The sequence below is a fragment of the Lactuca virosa genome, chromosome 3, assembly GCF_052849685.1.
Source record: "Lactuca virosa cultivar CGN04683 chromosome 3, Lactuca_virosa_CGN04683_v6, whole genome shotgun sequence".
In the NCBI taxonomy this organism is placed as follows: Eukaryota; Viridiplantae; Streptophyta; class Magnoliopsida; order Asterales; family Asteraceae; genus Lactuca; species Lactuca virosa.
In genome coordinates this window covers 46,451,839-46,472,308 of record NC_136428.1, presented here as the reverse complement: position 1 = coordinate 46,472,308, position 20,470 = coordinate 46,451,839, and positions in this window count along the sequence as shown.

The following is a 20,470-nucleotide window of genomic DNA, read 5'->3' as shown; positions in this document are numbered from 1 at the left end:
CACTTGATAATATCACTTCCCAAAACATCTCACTCAAACTCATTTCATTAACCAACATATTTTTGGATTTTTGGATTTTCTAAAGTTTTTGGATTTTGTTTTTATTTCTCCCCTAAAATTTGTGCATAGGAGAGAAACGAAAGTAAATGCGCAAATTTAAACTATCCTAAAACAAAAATTAGTCTTTAAAGCGAATCAACTTAAGAAAAACTCAGGAGTATAGAGAGGAAAACTCAAACCGTAAGTCACCGATTGAATTTGCATCCAGAAGGTCTGAGAACAGCACGCATAATCTCAGAACAGATCCGAAAATTCTTCATGTCATTAAGTACTAACCCCATGTGTGATCCCTTCTTTTCTTCCTTTCCCGCAAAGGACACATACTCCCAGACAATGTTCTGAGTGTTGTACAGTTGAGAGATGCCTTCTATCATGTGCCAGGAACAGCCACTACCAACAAACTGAAGTCTGATGATATGCCTCCATAGCTGCTCCGACACAAAGCGGGATCAGTTGGTCTTTGGAACCCAGTCCATTTTGAAACTGGGTCGACCTTTGTCATCCTTGCATAGTACTCTCTCCCATGACATGTCCTGCTTATCACAAACAGAAGATGAAGAAATATTAGAGTCATTAGTTGATTTGGGAGAGTGAGCCTTTGGAACCCATTTGTAGTTGGGTTTAACCCATTTCTTTTCCGATCCGATGGGTGGCTCAGTACTTTCTTTTGATCTTGATCTCCACCGTTGAGATGACTTTGATTTTGGCTTCACGGGAGCATCTCTTGGATTTGGCTTCTTGGCCGACATTTCCTTCTTGCCCTTGGGAGTTGGATTCTTGGCCTTCTGCGCGTTCCAGTCATCATGGTCTGAACGTGACCTTGAGGGGTTTCTTTTGGAGTATCTCCCTCTTGGCGCGTTCTGCCAGCCTTGTGCGTAGTAAGGAACGTATGCGCGATTTGGACAGTTTCTGGCAATGTGTCCAGGTGTTCCACAGTGAAAACATGTATTTTTCTTCACTGTGAAGTTGTTTCTTCCTGCCCCTGGTGGCGTATCCATGCCTTGTCTCTTGCTTTTCCCACACGCACAACTACAGCAGACACTCTGTTTCACTGGAATTGGTGGCATGTATTTATGAACAACAGGTTGATCAGAAGCAACTGAGTTCGAAGCAACAGATTCAGGGCTCAAGGAGATGTTGGTTTGTTCAATGGTGTTCTCCTTGTTATCATCCTCTACTACTTTACCTGCACATGTAACAGAAACATCAGGAGCATCAGGATTATCAACATTAATAATGCCTCCTGATACAAAACCAGCTGGTTTGCCATATTGAAGATGTGCCTCCCTGTCAATTTCTTCCTGGGTCGAAGGGATGGGTGTGTATTTATGATTGAAAGGTGGAGGAACACTATCATACCCTAGACCCTTGTTTTGATTATCTTTGAATTTTAATTGGGTTTCAAATAAGGAGTCGACTGTTTTACTTGACGCAGTATAATTTTTGAAACTAACATCAGTTTTTCCACACTTAATTTTCAAGACGTCAAGTTCTTCGGTTACAGCATCAAGTTGTCTCTTAATATAGTCATAATTTTCACACTTGTTGCTGAATTCTTCCTGAAGCTTCCTAAAGTCCTTTATTTTTGTTTCTAACTGGGCCTTTAGGGGTTTCTGTCCTTTCCTGAGTTCATAACCTTCATATCTCAGGTCCTCAACTTCTCTTTTTAATAAATCATTATGTTCACGAAGAAGTTTAATCGTGGCTTCACATGATTGAGAACATGAAACTTCACATGATTGAGAACAAGAAGCTTCATTGACCGGAGGGTTTGTGGAACTCATTGTTTTTCGACAATTCAAAGCGTCAAGTTCTTCAATTATATCAGCAAGACTAAGACGATTGAGATCTTTTGTCTTCTTGATGTCAGCCACGTTCATATCCCACGATTTCGGAAGTGCATTCAGTAGTTTTTTGTTTATCTCAGATTTAGTCAAGAAGATCCCAGCTATATTCAACTCAGTAGTAAGTGTAGTAAATCGCTGCAACTGAGCTTCTAGGGTTTCTCCAGGGATATAGTTGAACATGTTGAATTTTTGTCTTAACATATCCTGACTCTCTTTCATGTCTTCGTAGACCTCAAAAGTCATTAAAACACAACTAGAAGCTAAAATCAAACTTAAAAATCAAACTTAAAAAAAAAACAAACCGAAAACCTAAATTTGAAAATTTAAAAATCAGAGTTTAAAGACAAAGGTTAAACTTGAAAAGTCAAAGTCAATTTAGAAATTTTAAAAAAAATTAAAAGCTAATTAATAATATTTTTTATTTTTATTATTATTTTTTTTTTATTTATTTATTTTTTTTAGGTTATTTGATCGAAAACGGGGTTTTTGGCCGAAAACGGGGTTTAATGGTCGAAAACGGGGTTTACGGCCGTGAACGGGGTTTACGGCCGTGAACGGGATTTACGGTCGTAAACGGGGTTTACGGTCGTAAACGGGGTTTACGGTCGTGAACCGGGTTTACGGTTTATGTGTTTACGGTTTGAACAGTTTACGGTTTGAACAGTTTACGGTTTATGTAGATTCAATAACCGTAAATAGAATTTACGGTTGACAGCAAACTCCCAGAAAACCTTTATGAATACGATTTTTCAGTAGAAACGATTCCCTTCACTACGTAAACACTAACAGCAGGTTCGAACTTCAAAGATATCGGTTGAAATAGCCCAAAAATCGATTGAAAGAAGATTTAACACCGGTTCTTGCTCTGATACCAATTGTAAGTCCCTAATTTGCTTGTGTATCAATCAGATCCGTTTGATGGTGCGGAAACCCAATCAAACGGATGATGTCAGATCAAATAGAAGAGAAGAAGAAGAAGAATATGATGAATCTTGTATGTATTGATATGAATGAAGATCCGGATACAAGATTCACACACACTAACACACACTCTCTTCTCTCTCTCTCTCTTTCTCTCTCTAGAACACCTTCAAATGCACACACTTAAGCTCCTCTAGTGTTCATCCATCATCAATCCATTCCTCACACCCCTCACCCCTATATATACTCGACTGGGCCGCAAAATGGGTTTACGGCCGTAAACGTGTTTACGGCCGTAAACTCTGTTTACGGTCGTAAACGTGTTTACGGCCGTAAACTCAGTTTACGGTCGTAAACTCACAACACATTACAGAAAAATACAATTTCTTAGAAAAGCAAAGTATAAACCATATTTTTGACCCAACACAAGATAATAAGTTGTCGAATAAGTTAATCTCAAGGATCAAGTTAGCTCAACAATAATAAGTTAGAAGTGTTAGATTGTTAGTTGTGGAATTGTAAATGAAATATAAATGACAACAAGTTATATCAAGTAGACACCAAGCTGATTCATAACAAGGTTTGCAGTCAAACATAAGTTAGTAAATGCGAACAACTTAAGGTGAAGAGGAACTCGGTTTATCAGAAGATAATAGATAAAGATGAAAGATCCTTTTATTGCAATGATAGTTCAGAAAGATCGTGAAGGTATGTTTTACATGATGTTGGATACTCTATTTATAGAGTCCCAAAAAGTTACATATTGAAATAAACAACTATTAAACTACTGACTTCGGTGACCATCAAAGGTTCACTGGATAATAAAAAGTGCGTACGCTAAGTCAGTAAAGTAACTTTGAAAGTCTTCATCTTTCAGTTCTGCAGTAGTAGTTGCGGTTGCAGTTCATTGCGATTGCGGTTCATTGCGGTTGCGGTTAAACAAATCTTCTCAAATTGTGGTAGACAACTTTTACTATGGTATCAACTCCAACGATAGTATCGATTACAATCCAGACTGAGATTCCTTAGCTAAATAGGGTCACTTTTTGTATCAACAGTTGGTTATGGACTTATAAAAGGTACTTAGTTCTAAATAAGTTGGATATTGAATAGGTCTCATGCTGAGTGTAGATTATGAGATCAGAGTAGAGTGTAGTAGTCCTCCTCTCCTTGGATGACCATAAATGGTGGGTCGAGATCAAACAACTGGAAAATATGTTTAGGTCATCGACCAAAGTAGATGACAACACTTGACTATTCTAGGCGGTCTAGTGAATTACATTGCTAGTGTGGACTTATAACCCATAGACATAGATAAAATATTTATGAGTAGATCTGAACATTGTTTGCCTTTATATGACTTACACTAGCCATGGACTCCCCTAGTTGTGTTGTCAACCAGATACTCAAACGGTTTATCAGGTTGGGTGATTCCTCTAGATAATCGTTTCCTTAGGATTTGTGAGAATCGATTGGGCAAGGTAGGTGGCCTTATTTCAGATTATTCCTATACTTTTTGTTTCAGGAATGTTATTATATATATATATATATATATATATATATATATATATATATATATATAAAATAACATTCCTGAAACCAAAATTATAGGAATAATATATATATATATATATATATATATATATATACATATATATATATATATATATATATATATATATATATATATATATATTATCATTAATATATCATGGGCTTGAAAACCCTACGCATCTTATCAGGTTTCCCAAATCTGACACACTCATTTTCTTTGCATCACATGTAGTGGATGTAAGGCTGTCGATGCTTAGTTAGGATACGTAGTGTAATAAAGAGATGTGACTGTTGCAGTATTTCAGGACCTTTTATATAATTTATGTTGTAATGTATGTATCGATATGAACAATGACATCCCGAAGTTTTAATATAAATGAAACAACTTTTGTTATCTCTATTGTTTTATTTAACTCGGAATTTATGCAAGTCAATATATCAAGCGTAAAGAAAAAGCTTTAATTGGTTTTGAAAATTGGGGGATGTCACAGTTGGTGTCAGAGCATTAGTTTAAGCAATCTAGGAATTTAGGAAAATTCTAGAATTAAACATATAATGTAAGTATGATCAGTGAGTTGTGCGATAGAATGCCTTAGGATAGATGCATTACTTGGTTTAGACATTAACACTAGCATATTATAGGGATGATGCCTTAACTGCTAATTATATGCTAAATATGTATATGTATACTAAGTAATATATCGCCTTATTAAACTACCTGCCTCTACGACTATAGAACGTCAAGACGATCACAAGGAGCGGAAGAGTCGTCAATAATGAATGAGGTCCAACACCTCAAAATGTCGGAGTAGGAGATGCTCAGTTCATGATTAATGATGCCATGCAGGAGATGCTCGATCAACAACGACACGAGTTTAGGGATCTCCTAACTCAGGAGCAAGCTAATTCTAGAGGTGGAGCGCCTGTGATCAACAAGCTGGTAGTTGTTGAACAAGTCAACAACGAAATGATTCCTTCTTATCCAGAAATGGTTGAAGAAGGAAATAATGATGACTCGGAATGTTATCAAGGACCAGAGCAACCAAAGGTCCAGAAAAATGATGAACCCACAAGCTACTATAAGTATAAGGATTTGATGACGCGTGTAATATACCGAAATACTAAGTAAATTTTTTTAAAATTTTTTTAATTCAACAAAAACCATCAATCATTCATTTCATAAACTAATCAAAGTGTGAAAATGTAGAAAATATTTATCAGAGTATAAATCAAAATCATAGAATGCAGAGCACTGGTAGATGATGTGCGATCATGCTAGGCCATTCCCCTTCGAATCAGAGGTACCTGAAACCATAACCACAAATTGTAAGCATAAAGCTTAGTGAGTTCCCCAAAATACCGCATACCATCATGGGTTTTATACATAGAAAACAATCCTAGGTGTGCATGCAACCTTAATTGTTTGGATCTATGTTTTCTTTATTAGACATACAAGCATTGAATCCAAATCTAGAAACCCTAAGAGGCATGTACTATTTTCGAAATCAACATAAATTAGGGTTTAGATACATACCCTTATTGTTATATAGCAATAACAATGAATCCTTGTAGATCTTGAACTCTTGAGAGCAAGAGCCTCAAATGTGACACCTCTAATAGCTTACAAACACTCTATAAAAGAGGATAAGAGGAGAGAGGAGGAGGAAGCACTAGAATTCGGCTCTACTAGGGTTTAATAGCATGGGGCCGAAATTCTAAGGGGTTGGGGTCTTTATATAGCTGTTGGTTGCTTAGTCCCAAAGATAGGGTTTGCTGGAGGAAACCCTAATTTCCAGCTTAGAGCCTAAGCAGCCCATGGACTCCTTATCTAAGAGCCTTGGCCGAAAAATTATAGGGCCTCCCTATAAGTTTCATCCACTCCTTTCTAAGGGGTCCAATAGCCCAATTTCACAACTATCAATAAAATGCAAAACAATGTTGGATTAGTCTCTAAGTCCATAACTATATTTCGTATGTACTTGACCCGGTTGGCAAGGTCCATTTGGGTTGCAAGGCATCATGGATTTGGATAGACTAAAATGAGAGAAATAACACTTAAGGTTTACTAATATATTATAAGTTCTAATATGTTAATAATATTATTTAATTAGTATTGATCAAGAATTAATTTGGAATTAATTAAGTGATCAAAGGGAGACTACCTAAATATATGGGTTGATTGTGTAAATCATCCATACTTGTATAGTGGGCTAATGCTCCATGGATTATCAAGTTGGGCTAAAACCCATAGGATGCTCCATGGATGCTCCATGAATGCTCCATGGTGTTTTTGTACCCATGGATCATGGAAATGAAAGGCCATGACAATTAGGGTTTACATGGTGTATCTCTAATTGTGACAAACTATATAAGCATCTTATTCTTGTCAAAATCGGCCACCATGTGAGACCATGTGAAGACTATGTATGTACGGTGAGGGCTAGCCGCTTTGATGAAGTGTATCATTTCTCTCAAGTTATTCCAAGTGTATTTTGATGTTGTGTGAACCATTTGAGGTGTCACACTTGGGGCACTCGGCTCTTAAGCATCAAGGAATCAAGCTACATAAAAAAAGGTATGTCTTCTAACTTGTTTTATTACCCAAGTATCAAAGATTGTATGCTAGATAGGGTAATACCTTGGAATATACATATTTGCATGTATAATAGAGAAAACATAGATCCAAGGTATTTAGGGTTGCATGTACACTTAGGAGTGATAGAATTCTCAAAACCCAACAGTGGTATCAGAGCCTAGGCTTGTTTTCAATTATACTTGATGCCAAGTGCTGAAAAATGCTGAAAAAATCGATTTTAGTGTTGTCTGGACACTGGAATCGCCGAGTCCACTGATGGACTCGCCGAGTCCATGAGGAAACTCATCCTACTCGTCGAGTAGGTTCATACACTCGACGAGTAGGACCCCCTGACAGCATATTTTCGACTTTTAAGGCTGGAATTGGACTAGAATCATTACCCTAAGCTGTTTTTGAACCTATAAACCTGTTTTTGATGTGGTAATGTTCATTCTACTCCAATTTCAAATATAATTGTCAATAGATTCATGTTTTGTATTAGTTTAATGGTTAGACTAATTACATGAAAAAGTTTGATTGAATTATCTTGTTCTTATGAGTTGCTTAGATTAATAAAAAAGTTATGTGAAATTGTTGTTTTCAATCCAAATTAATGTAAGAGTTGGTTCTAAAATGTGTTTTTGTAACTTGTCCTCAAGTTACATGAAAAGTCACATTTAAGATTCATAAAACTCATAGATATTTCCATAGGTTATGAATAAAGAAAAGTCATATTCTTTTAATAGTTTAAAGTCTTCCATAACTTGTCCTCAAGTTATGGAACTTGAAGCGTTTTTTGAATTAAAACTACTTTAAACACATAAGTTATGGAATTGAATAGTTTTGAATAGTTTCAAAACTTGCCCTCAAGTTTTGGAATTTGTAAAGTTTTCCCTCATGAATACTTTAATTCCAAGTTAAGCCCTTAGTAGGCCTCATTCACGAAGCCGGTCTATAAGGGGGGTATAAGGTTACTGCCTATAAAATGGCAGTTTAATGGGTGTCCACTCTCACCCACCGCTTCCTTGATTGGTGGAGGGTCGTTAGCCGAACGGGTAGGACAAGGACTATAATTATCCCTTCATTAAAAGTATTAATGATAAATACTAAGTAACTAAACTCTTAGTAATACCCATTCTTAGTTACTTAGTAAAATGTGAATAAGGTGCTAATCCATAAAATTACACTTTGCACTTTGTTTGAGCTGTTAGTGGAGCATGTGTGGTTAACCGGCACACTAACTGGTTATTAAAAAGTAGGCAAAGGGTTTCTTAAAGTTTATTATAGGCCGGTGGAGCGTGTGTGGTTAACCGGCACATCGGTTGAGTGATAAACATTTAAGAGTACCAAGTAGTTTGCATGGTTACTTCACACCTTGTTTTGTGATCCTCGGCATCCCAGTCACAAAACCTGAAGGGCACAATCGAGATTGAAAATGCCATTGAAAAGTTCAATGAATCTCAAAAGAATCTAGGAGTTTCAAAACCAATTAAAACCTAATAAATTATTCCGTTTTTCATGGTGGAAATTGGTGAATCGTCATTCACCTACCTTCAAATATTTTATAGCCTGGATTACGGCATCCCTCTTCCAAGTTAAAAAATATTGTGTTGGCCCCTAGCCTTAATATTTCATGTTGAGTGTTATATTAAAGACTTTAGATCAACTATCTTGAATATCTCCCAAAATATGTCTAGTTCAGACATCTATGATCTTCCCAAATCTCTTGGAACTTCACTTCCTCCACCTCCTCCAATTGTTCTCCCTAACCCACAAGTTCAAGGTCACTCAAGCCCTATTGGCAAGCAAGGTCTATGTGTGATCGCATCTTGGAGATGAAGTCACATATTGACAAGCCGGGAGAGTTGGGTGTCAAAGTCTTAAGAAAGTTGGATGTTCAATCACTTTCTAAGTCACATAGTGAGTTCCTTTCGGACTACAATGAAAAAGACTATGACATGAGCCTTAAATGATCATATCTATTTGCTTGGTTCTGCTGAATCAGCAATGATTTGGAGGACTAGTAAAGCAAGTTTGATTAAGAAGATCAACTTCCCAAACCTTAAATGGACATTGGCAATGGTAACATTGGATATCCAGAAAAAGCTTTCTCTTCCCAATGGAAAGGGATCGGTCATAGTCAACTCGGTTGACCAAATGGTAAAGAGAAAGTATAAGTCTGTGATAGTCCCGTGTAACATTTCCATAGAGTCCATATGTTTATATTGCCAAAAGAAGGGGCATTGGTTACAAAACTGCCTATTTACCTGAAGGATCATAGGGTTGATCAAGTCAAGATGTTTGATTCTACTTCAGGTGAAGTCCATTATCTAACTTTGTTAAGTTTCTATTCTGAGATTTTCATTACATGATGAGACTGGGTCACATGTTGTTGTTTTAAGAATCAAAGAAAAGTGAAGAAACTTAAAGGAAGTATATGCTGATTCTGATCGCGAAGATGAATTTCGATCGCATGGTTCGGTGATCAGAATTTTGAGCTATTGCTTAGGAGTTATGATATATTGCTTAGGAATAGATAACAACATAGTTTTCATATGCATTTGTATTGTAAGGATAAGTTCTTCCGCAAGTTTTAAAATAAAAGAAAATTTTTGTTTTTATTTATTTTAAGTATCCTTACAATGGCATTTGTGAAAAATTGTTGTTTATATGATTCCATTGATAGCAACATTGGAAAATGGATTTGTTTCTTTCATTTGTGGTAATGTCTAAATTTACCAAATAAGGAAAGATTCTCATCACCCAAGTTTTCAATTGGACCGAAACTTGGAATCATGCAAGTTGTATAGTATGATGAATGAGAATTTTCATCTTTGGAAAATTAAGACTAATTCCTTGTTCACATGTATATGTGAATCAAGTGAAGGACTAAGGGATTGAGTACACATTCTTGTGCACTGGTCGAGTCCACCACAAAAGATCGATAAGACTATTCGTCATGATTTACTAAAGTTTACTAAATATGATTATACTTACCAGTTTAAGTATAATTCTGAAACATTGGAAAAGTTTCGATGTATGGCAGAACGAATGAGAAGAATCAAATTAGGCAGAAAGATAAAAGTTTCTTAAATCTGAAGAGATGGGAGAGTACTTTAGTATCATGTTTTGTGATCATCTTAATGATTAAGAAACCATATCACAATTGGTCTTCTAAGGACATCTTAGTGCATTCCTATGGCTAAGAAGAGGAGTTATGAATTGTTGAAATGGTTAAATCAAGAAGATGAGTCATACTTCGTTCCAAAACAAGTCTTAGAGTCATACTCCAAGATTGTAACTTTAGTGACACATCTTAAAGAAGGTTTATAACACTTGTCAAATGTAAGAGTAAAATGTTTTCTATTCTTGTACATTTGAAGTTGGTAAGTTGTGTTGTTTTGGATAAAACAAAGACCAACTAAGGCCAATTGTGTGAAGTGTTTGTCTTGATTAGAATCCACACTATCTCTTGAATATTTGGCAAGAAAGTCTTATAGGTCAAGAGGACAGTGGGAGTCTTAAAGATCCTGAAAGAATTTCAAGATCTAATCAAGAATAAAAACCTGTAGTTTGACACTAGCACATGACGTGAGGTTTATAACCTATCATGTTGACATATTGACATTTATGTGCCCCATTCCAGTTAAATTTGGCTATACATTTGAGTTCTACATGTTCTCAATTGTTTGCATAACTACTTGGAAGCAATGGAAGGCCCTTGTACTTCCCGGTGGCAAGAAGATTGCACAAGTTCAGTCCATATGAGTTTGGATTTGTCACTAACCTAGGATAAGAACACATACACCATAAAATCTAAGTGTCATAAGGTTTCTCTCCGATTCATGAAAATGATGGTGAGGAAACACTTTCACTAAGTAGATTTTAAGTAGGTAGCAATTGTGATATTTGCATTCTTAAAGTCGTTAGTGGAGTGTGTGTGGTTAACCGGCACACTAACATGGACTTGTGAGAAATGGAAAAGCTCTAAACAATAGAAACTATGATTACGACATCCCTTTTCATAGTTCTGAAATTGTTTAGACACATATGTGAGCTATCTAAGGAAAGGTGTATGATTTTGATAAAGTTTTATCAAAGCATCTCGTATCAGAAATCTGAACTTTGGTAAGAAAGTCAATAAAGTATTGATTTCTAGAAGTCCAACTGATTTCTGAGTACATGTCGAAGCTAGTGGGAGCATAAGTGTTTTGCTAATAATCATCATGTTAGTGGGAGCATAATAATTATAATAAGTGTTGCAAGTTAGCAATGTTAATTATAGAAAACAAAAGTTTCAATTGGGAAAAAGTTGTTTTGCTATAATTAAGGGAAAGGAAATTATACTTCATTTCAATTTTAAAAGCTTAGATTGAGGTTTTAATCATCTTTAGTCAAGGATATATATGAATTTTGTGTTGGAATGGCTCAACATAAGTAAATTTTATATATGGCTCCATTATTTGCGTTCTAAAATTCGATTATGATTACGGCATCCATTTTCATAATCTGAATTATGAGAACTTGGCAAATAGACATAGAAATATTATAGAAAAAAAACCGGTCTGTATGTGAGACATCATGAATCATGTTCCATATGCTTCGGATATAGGATCGATTGCATGTGCTATAATATTCATCCTTTCTAAATTTTCCAAATGCTTTGGGCATTAAGGGGGGAAAATCTAGAATTCGATATGACTAAAATGGTTAAGCAATTGTCGAGAACAATATAAGGTTTACCAAAGATTGGTTGCTCAGGGATAGTTGGAAGTATAGTGTTTCTGGAAGGACCATATTGACATGTTCTGAAAAGAGGCAACTCTTGTTCAGAAATGATAGTCAAAATGAGAATATGGAGTTGTCTCCATAGGTGGATTCAATCTGTGTAAGATTAGAAAAAAAAATTAATGCAAGACGGATATTTACATGGAGTTGATCTCAATTGGAATACTCTGTAATGTCTGTTGACAAGTCTTTGTGACTTTGTGCATAATCATTACAAGAGGATCAATGCATATAAGTTTAGAATCAAACAGATTTAGGTAAATGGCAGGATTTGGAATTCTTGCATTTGCGGTAAGGAATTGGGATTGTGAAATGAGAATCATTGGAATTATGTGCAATCGATCTATTTCACAGAGTAAAGATCATAGACAAACTTAGTGTGCATACTTGATGTATGGCATAACTAATGTTTAGACAAACATAGTGTGCATACTTGGTGTATGGCATGACTAGTGTTTAGAAAACATAGTGTACATGCTTGGAGCATGGGACAACTATTGTTTTAATTCAAGTATAACGTTGACAGTTGAAACAGTATACAATGAATAATGGGTAATCAATATGGTGATAAATAAAAAGTGTTTTATTTATATTCATAAGTTTTGAGACCATATTGGATTCGATTATTCTTGTGTTTCACTTTGCATGTTTTGACTTCAAGAATAACTAGGTCGTTCTTCCTGAATGACTAAGTTATTCAAACCATCCACAGTCGGTCATATGTTGGAAGCAGATATGAATCAAGACTGTCATGGGTTGGCTTGTAGAGGTCTAAGATGTTGGAAAAAGTGGTGCTACAACACTCATGAGTGCTCATAAGTTCTGAGTATTGGATTCAACCCGCGCTCATTTGAATCACTTCATGGATTTTATCACGAGTGATCATGATACGATAATATCTTATATTCTTCAAACCTAGAGATATGAGTTGTTACTATGAGTTGGTTGTACATTGATTGCCCGAAAATGCATTGGTAACTCAATGTTATAAAACATGCCTATGTGTATGATTCAACAAGTAGTAGAACAAGCCATATGAGTCAAAGTTTATCCATTCCTTTTACCTTCAGGATAAAAGCGATATCTGTGGGCCCCTCGATGATTTAGCGATGACACATGTGAGTGCTTGGCCAATCCAGGACTGATTTGATTTGTTCAATCAGTCAGTCATCATAAATCGGAAATCGGGAAACAACAAATGGACTGAGAGAATGATTGATAATCCATGTCTCAGTCCATATGATATCTAGAATGGAGGAATATATGATCCCTTATCTAATGGACAAGTCATTGACGAGATCAGAGTTCAATTACAACGTCAGAGTTCGACAACGGCTTAAAGAGCTACGATTGCTAGTCGTTTTTGAAGTCATACTCAATAATAGTTTTAGACTTATCCAAGTGGGAGACTGTTGGATTAGTGTCTAAGTCCATAACAATATTTGGTATGTACATGACCCGATTGGCATGGACCATTTGGGTTGCATGTCATCATGCATTTGGATAGACTAAAATGAGAGAAATAACACTTAAGGGTTACTAATATATTATAAGTTCTAATATATTAATAAGATTATTTAATTAGTATTGATCAAGAATTAATTTGGAATTAATTAAGTGATCAAAAGGAGACTAATTAAATATATGGGTTGATTGTGTAAATCATCCATACTTGTATAGTGGGCTAATGCTCCATGGATTATCAAGTTGGGCTAAAACCCATAGGATGCTCCATGGATGCTCCATGGTGTTTTTGTACCCATGTATCATGGAAATGAAACGCCATGACAATTAGGGTTTACATGGTGTAACCCTAATTGTGACAAACTATATAAGCATCTTATTCTTGTCAAAATCGGCCACCATGTGAGACCATGTGAATACTATGTATGTATGGTGAGGGCTAGCCGATTTGATGAAGTGTATCATTTCTCTCAAGTTATTCCAAGTGTATTTTGATGTTGTGTGAACCATTTGAGGTGTCACACTTGGGGCACTCGGCTCTTAAGCATCAAGGAATCACGCTACATAAAAAAGGTATGTCTTCTAACTTGTTTATTACCCAAGTATCAAAGATTGTATGCTAGATAGGGTAATACCTTCGAATATTCATATTTTCATGTATAATAGAGAAAACGTAGATCCAAGGTATTTAGGGTTGCATGTACACTTAGGAGTGTTAGAATGCTCAAAACCGAACAAACAACCCGTGCACTTTTAATTAATTCCTTTAATCCCAAAATTAATTCCAAATTAATTTCTGATTAAATATTAATTCAACAACATGATTTCTAATTAGTATATTATTATCATAATACATTAATAAATCATTTATATCAATTTATTATTCCAAATAATAAATTCTACCTCTTTCTCCAAAAGTCATCCTGTCAAGTTGCTAGAATGAAGGCAACCCAAAAGGACTATGCTACTATCAATTCAAGTATATACCAATTATAGTTATGGGCTTAGACACCTAATCCAACAGTCTCCCACTTGGATAAGTCTAATAACTATAATTGCAAGTATAACTTCAAAAATTGACCAGCACATTGTAGCTCTCAATAGCTGTTGTCGAACTCTAACCTAGTTAGTTACGTGTCCAAAATAAGGGATCATATAATCCTCCGTTCTTCTAGATATCATGTGGAAAATGACATGGAACAAAATCATTCTCATTGTCCAACAGTTTGTTTCCCGATTTCTAATTTGTAATGACAAAGAACTTAACTGAACACATCAATTTAGTCTTGACCGGGTCCGGCACATAAGTCAACACCAAATCATCGAAGGGCCCAAGATATCGCTTTTTCCCCTTAGGTCAAAAGGAAAAGATAAACTTTGACTTATATGGTTGTACTATTTACTCATCAAATCGTACACAACAATACGTTTTATAACATCAAGTTACTGATGCGTTTACGCATTATAAATGCACAACCAACTCGTAAATAACAACTCATATATCTTCGTTTAAAGATTATACGAAATTATCGTCTCAGAATTACTTGTGATAAATTCCATGAAGTAATTCTCTTAGCGTGGGCTAATCCAATTCTTAAATCCCTATTTCAAAAGTACTCGTGAATGTTGCAGCAAACCATTGCTATGTCTAAACCCTTAGACAATCTACAATCCAATTCATGATAGTCTTCATTCACTACTTACTTCCAAAGTATGATCGACTGTGAATGTTTTGAATAATCCAATTATTCGGGAAGTAAAACATGCAAAGTTGAAACACAATGATAAAGAATTGAAAAAAAACTAGTAAACAATACGTATAAACAAATCTCCGTTTATTTAATCATCAATTTTCAATTATATTTATTTGTTACAAGTTTCTAAATATCTATCTAATCACTAAAACTAATATCATTCTTCAGACCAATGCTCCTCGCATGCTGAATATGCCTAATCCTACTCAGACCCTTTGTGAGGGGATCTGCATGATTCTCTTCCGATGATACCCTGTTCACAACGAGGTTTCCTTTGTTAAAGTAATATTTTCTGTCGACATGTCTGATAAAGTAATATCATTCTTCACACGATGTTTGATAAAGTAATATTTTCTGTCGATATGTCTAGATCTGCCATGATCTCTTGGTTCCTTTGTTCAGGCAACCGCTCCTTCATTATCACATAAAATCTCCATCTACTCCTTTATGGCTGGCACTACTCCAAGATCTCCGATGAAGTTTTTCAACCATATAGCCTCTTTCTACGCTTCGCTCGCTGCAATGTACTCTAATTCACAGGTTGAATCAACCACCATTTCCTGCTTGGAACTTTTCCAAGTCACAGCTCCTCCATTAAGGGTAAACACCCAACCAGACTGAGAAAGGAAGTTGTCTATGTCTTTCTGAAAACTGGCATCGCTATAACCAGTAACTCTTAAGTCATCACTGCCACCAAGAACAAGGACCTAGTTCTTAGTCCTTCACAGATACTTAATAATGTTCTTGACTGCTATCCAATGAGCTTTACCCGGATTTCCCTGATATCGACTAACCATGCTCCAAGCAAAATCCACGTCAGGGCGAGTACATATCATAACATACATAATCGATCCAACGACGGAAGCATATGGAACTCGACTCATTTATGTTATCTCTACATCAGTACTCAGATTCTGAGTCTTACTCAGTTTGGTATTGCTCTGGATGGGTAACTCTCCCTTCTTGGAACTCTCCATGCTAAAACGCTTTAGCACCTTATCCAAGTATGTACTTTGATTAAGTTTAATTAGTCTTTTACTCCTATTTCTGAAGATCCTTATTCCTAGAATACAGGAAGCCTTTCCCAGATCCTTCATAGCGAAACACTTTACAAGCCAGGACTTAACTTCCTGTAAAGTTGGAATGTCGTTTCCTATAAGTAGTATGTTATCAACATACAATACAAGAAAAGTGACTATACTCCTACTAGATTTGACATATACACAAGATTCGTCTTCGCTTCTAGAGAAACCAAACTCTTTGACTTTCTCGTCAAAACAAAGATTCCATCTGTGAGAAGCTTGTTTCAATCCATAGATTGATTTCTCAACCTTACACACTCTATTGGGGTACTTAGCATCCACAAAACCCTTTGGCTGACTCATGTAAACATCTTCAGCCAACTTTCCATTAAGGAAAGCAGTTTTGACATCCATCTGCCATATTTCATAACATGAAACGCAACTATAGCTAGCATAACCCTAATAGATTTAATCTTAGCCATCGGTGAGAAGGTCTCATCGCAGTCAACCCCTGGGGTTTAAGCAAAGCCCTTTGCAACCAGTCGTGCCTTGAATGTGTATACCTTTCCATCCACGTTAGTCTTCTTCTTGAAGATCCATTTGCATCCAACTGTCTTCTGACCTGGTACATTATCAACCAAGTTCCAAACTTGATTGTCATACATGGACTTGATCTCGCTGTCCATTGCCTCTTTCCACTTAGCAGACTCAGGGCCCGCCATAGCTTCCTTGTTGTTAGAAGGCTCATCCAAATTTACCAGTGTACTATCACTGATAAACATATCACCATCTATAGTTATATGGAAACCATAAAACTCAGGTGTCATTCTAACAAGAGTGGAACGCCTAAGAGGTAATGACTCGTCAATAGGTTCAATAGGAATTTCTTCCTCAGGATGAGTGCTAGTGTTATAGGTTCCTTCATCGCTTGATTCTTGAATGTCAATATCTATTGTACTCCCACTGTCCTCTTTGCATATGAGCTCTCTCTTGCGAAAGACTCCCCTTCATGCTTCGAAGATCACGTTCTCACTAGGTCTGTAGAACAAGTATCCAAAGGACTTTTATGGGTAGCCGATGAAAATACATCACTTACTTCAAGGTTCAATCTTGTCGTGATTCTCTCTTCTAACGAAAGCTTCACAGCGCCAAACCTTGATATGTGCCAATGAGGGAACCTTCCCTATCCACATCTCGTGAGGTGTTTTGGAAACCTTCTTTGTTGGGACTAGATTAAGAATATGGGCGACAGTCTCTAAGGCATACCCCCAGAATGATATTGGTAGTGAAGCCCGACTCGTCATGGAACAAGCCATGTCCAACAAGGTTCGATTATGCCTCTCGGCCACACCATTAAGTTGTGGTGTCCTAGTAGGTGTCAATTGTGAAACAATTCCCCATTCCTTAAGATAACCGTGGAACTCGATCCTAAGATACTCACCACCTCTATCAGATCTGAGCATCTTGTTCTTCCTCCCCAATTGATTTTCGACTTAATGTTTGAACTCTTTGAACCTTTCAAAAGTTTCTGACATATGCTTGATCAAGTAGATATATCCATATCTACTATAATCATCAGTAAAAGTCACATAAAATTGATTTCCATCCCTTGTGGTGGATCTAAAGGGCCCACACGTCTGTGTGTATGAGATCCAACAATCCTTCACCTCTTTCACAAGAGCCAGTGAAAAGTGATTTAGTCATCGTTCTAAGCAAAAAAGATTCACATGTATCATATAGAGCTTAAGTCAAATGATTCCAACACTCCATCCTTTTGGAGTTGGGCAATGCCTTTCTTTTTGACATGTCCAAGATGACAATGCCACAAGCATGCCTTGTCTAAACCATTAGACGCACCAATTTACAACACACTATTTCCTAAATTGTCTACAACCATCACAGTTTCATATACACCATCATAAGGTAATTCTTCAAAATAAAATACACCATTGTAATAAGCATTAATAGAACCATTCTCATTATTGAAGGAATATCTAAAACCTTGTCTGTACAAACCATGAAAATAAATAATATTCCTCTTCATCTCTGACGAGTAGCAATAATTGTTTAAATCTAAATTCAACCCATTACTAAGCACTAAAGAATAAACCTCAATCTTGGTAACAGGTTATGATCTCCTATTGCCCATAATCAGGTTCATCTTCCCATGCTCCAGATCCTCACTTCTTTTTAGTCCCCGCAAGACAGAGCAAATGTGAAAACCACATCCTGTATCAAGAACCCAAGAATTAGAATGCAATGAGTTTTAAATTGAATAGTGTAAATACCTACCGAGGTTGGCTTCACCTTGCCATCCCTAATGTCCTGCAAGTACTTGGGGCAGCTTCTCTTCCAATTCCCCTTCTCATGGCAGTAGAAACAAGTAGCCTCTTTGGGATCAGAGGCGGGGGAGCATCAGAATTAGACTTGCCTTTAGGTCCATCGCTTGACGACCCGGCTTGAGACTTTCCCTTCCTGTTCTGTTTCGAGGTAGCTTTCCTCTTTTTCCCCTTCCCTTGCCTAATGGCCAAGACGGGAGCAGCAGCAGCAGCAAGAAGGAATGGAGCAATGCTCTTTCCCTTCATTCCACTCTCAGCGGTTCTCAACAAGCTTTGAAGCTGAATCAAGGTGGTTTTGTAACATACATAAAATTCAAGCAAATTTATCAAGCATCCAAAAACCATTAATTGTTACAAAATGTTTTCAAAATAGTTTCATATTAGAGAATCCCAGAAATCAAAGTCATAAAATGTGAGGAGGTGCACGATCAAGCCTGCGCCTTCCCATGATCATCCGAAGTACCTGAAACAAAGTCAACAAATGTAAGCCCGAAGCTTAGTGAGTTACTACAATATACCAAACGCCATACAAACCAGAATAATATCATAACAAACAATATGCATACAGAGTCTTCAGTATGACTACACCACCCTCATCGGGCCTTCAGTCCATCTGGCTCACTCTCAGAACCTTCAGCGCGTCGGCTCCACACTACCGGGCCTTCATCCTGTCTACACCGTTCTCCATGCCTTCGGCCTGACTGGTACGCCCCAATGGGCCTTCAGTGCATCCAGGATGCCCTGGGTCCGTTGGCCTAGAGCACGAAGCAGGACCGCCTCAACCCACCCGCAAACACAATCAACACATAGATATCACACGCTAGCTAGCATGTACAGACATTCATATAGATCTAACAGATCACTAATCATAGCATCATCCTATATACCAGGATACCGGTCTAATAGATCACTAAACATAGCATCATCCTATATACCAGGATAAAGATCTAACAGATCACTAAACATAGCATCATCCTACAACCATGATACAATCCAAAAAAGGGGTTGGCCTTGGTGCCTTAGACCCTGTTGATATAGTGAGAAGAACTCACCTCACAATGTCGAACTGAACTGAAAACCTCCGACTGCTGACTCACTGAAAATCCCAAACTATCATAATAAATGAACACTAATCAACAGTTGGAATATCAATTTTGACTAAGGGCCCAAACATAGGGTAATTGTCCATTCTATCCTTTCTTTAAGTTGGGCCAAGGCCAAACTCCAATTCCTTAATCCAAAAGCCCGATATACAAGGCCCATAATTGGCCTAATTTTCCAAATTGGGCCCAACTATCTAATTGGGCCTCATCCTAAGATCCACTTCCAAAAATGGCCCAAAACACTTCTACTCAGAAAGCCCAATAAGAGTCCAAAGCAACTGGTCTAAAGGTGGCCCAAATCCGAAGCCCAACTCGCAAAAACCCATCAGAGGGTGTACGCTCGGCGTACTCCGAAGCTACGCGGGGTGTAATCAAGCCTCGTGTTGACTGGAAAACGGGGAGGTTGATTGCGTATGTGGGGCGTACTGCTCTCTATACAGGGCATACCCTCGCTGTTCTCAAAACTCATATAAGTGCTTAATGGCTTAAGCACTTTAGCCCAAATTTCAGATTCCTCGACCAAATGTGTCTTAGAACCATTAACTCTCAAACTTTAAGACTTTGAACGTCCAGAAAGTCCTTAATGCAAGGTATTAATCCATTAAGACCTTTCTACCACTTGCATGGAACACTTCTAGCCATTGAGACCTCATTTTATCACTTAGAACCCTTCCAAGGGTCTGAAAGGACAGCGTAACACGTCTAAAACATAGCATGCATAATATTGGGACTGTTTGGGACAAGAAAGGTGTCATAAAGCTAACAAGGCAAGATCTACATCATATAAGCATAAAGGCAGAAGCTTTTTACCTCCTGGAGCTTCTAGAGAACAAGATAACCTCAGATCTTCAAGCTTGCCTCACTTCTCCAACACCTTGATGCAACTTCTTCTTCTTCAACTGCAAATTATGGGATGTTACAATTCTCCCCCACTTGAACTAGACTTCATCCTCGAAGTCTGCTGCAGTAAACAGATCTGGATAATGCTCCCGCATCTCGGACTCCGGCTCCCAAGTCCACTCGGATCCTTTCCAATGATGCCA